Source organism: Macrobrachium nipponense, chromosome 21, assembly GCF_015104395.2.
Source record: "Macrobrachium nipponense isolate FS-2020 chromosome 21, ASM1510439v2, whole genome shotgun sequence".
In the NCBI taxonomy this organism is placed as follows: domain Eukaryota; kingdom Metazoa; phylum Arthropoda; class Malacostraca; order Decapoda; family Palaemonidae; genus Macrobrachium; species Macrobrachium nipponense.
The window spans coordinates 18,302,667-18,304,084 of record NC_087212.1 but is presented as its reverse complement, the minus strand read 5'-3'; the positions used below and the strand labels follow the sequence as shown (position 1 = coordinate 18,304,084).

The window sequence follows — 1,418 nt, the reverse complement described above, 5'->3', positions numbered from 1 at the left end:
AGTATCTCAACACTCCTCTCAGGGAAATTAACAAGTCGCCGTCTCAGCTTGCAACGGGTCGCCAGCTGCGCGATGGGGTACCGACGGCCAGGAGACACCTGTTAGTAGACAGATATTGGAGGCAGACGATACGTCGAAGGGAGTTACAAGTGGCAAGGTCGCAGGAGGCGATGCGCATCCCTGGCACTACCAGAAGACTGCCGCCCATCGAACTAGGTACCCATGTACGCATACAAAACCAAGCTACCAAGCAATGGGATCGAACGGGCATAGTAACAGAAACAAAGCCCCATCGTCAGTACACCGTCAAGCTTAACGGGAGCGGCAGGCTGTCAAAAAGAAACAGACGACACCTGAGAGTCATCGCTCCGCCCTCTGGCACGCCCATGTCCCAGCACGAGTCCTCCGCAAACCATACCCCGACAGAACAGGGGACACGCACCACACAGGAGCCCAGCTTCGTTGATAGGCCCAGAAGAGCCGCTGGTAAACCCAAGTGGCTCAAAGACTTTGTAGAGTGATGTTATTATCTTTTGTATGCAATTGCATCAGGAATTGATATTTCTTTTCAGAGAATTTATGTATTTTATTTCGTTTTTGTGTATGCATCGAGAAGTTAGCTTTAATTTTTTGTTTCTTCTCTTGTCTCATTGATCTAAGGGCATTTTTCCCCTTTTTATTTTTTTGTCATGTATAAGAATGTTCTTGGGGGGGGGATGTACGATATGTTTTGTATTTTTCCCCTTTTTATTTTTGCCATGTATAAGTATATTCTTGAGGGGGGGATGTACGATATGTTCGTCGGCCATGCGCTGCCGAGCATGCATCCGTTATTGGTAATTCTGTATACGCTGTTGCGACTCGCGAGTCAGTTGGCTCCCGAGTATCCTGTAATAAAGTTCAGTCTCCAGGACGTTGTGTCATTGCAAACCCAACAATGAACGATCACTTACTATCTGCAATTCTGGTTAATCGCCGTCTCCCTCTATGCCTGAGCTTACACCCTCACCTCGTTCAAGACCCAGAAGTGTTGCTATTTGAACTACGTTAATTAACAGACAGGGCAAACTTGTTATTGAAGATTAAGCCAACTAGCAATAATCGCACCTCAGTTAACCCTCATTGGTTACGATACTGCCATTGCGCTAGGTTTTATACCCAAGTGGATTAGTCATTTTAGTTAAATTAATTTTCTTTAAGAAGGAAGCATTCCTTCATTTTTTTATATAATTTATAACATAACAGGAATTTAGTGATTGAGCTATGAGGAAGGAGAGGCGATGACTAATAAATATGGGCATACAAAAAGGAACCATTTCACTGCAGCTTTATACTTGACAAATCATCTTACGTTACAAGTGGGGAAAAGATGGAGGGGTGGAAGATAAGTCTCGGAAAATTCGTGCACTAATTTTTCG

General features: G+C 44.4%; 1 non-coding gene across 1 annotated transcript; it reads right to left on the bottom strand.

Annotated features, from left to right (window-relative positions):
• Positions 1–1,014: 1,014 nt before the first annotated feature.
• Positions 1,015–1,152, bottom strand: LOC135198208 (U4 spliceosomal RNA). The gene has a single exon (XR_010310750.1). It is a non-coding gene; the product is annotated as a U4 spliceosomal RNA (small nuclear RNA).
• Positions 1,153–1,418: the final 266 nt, after the last annotated feature.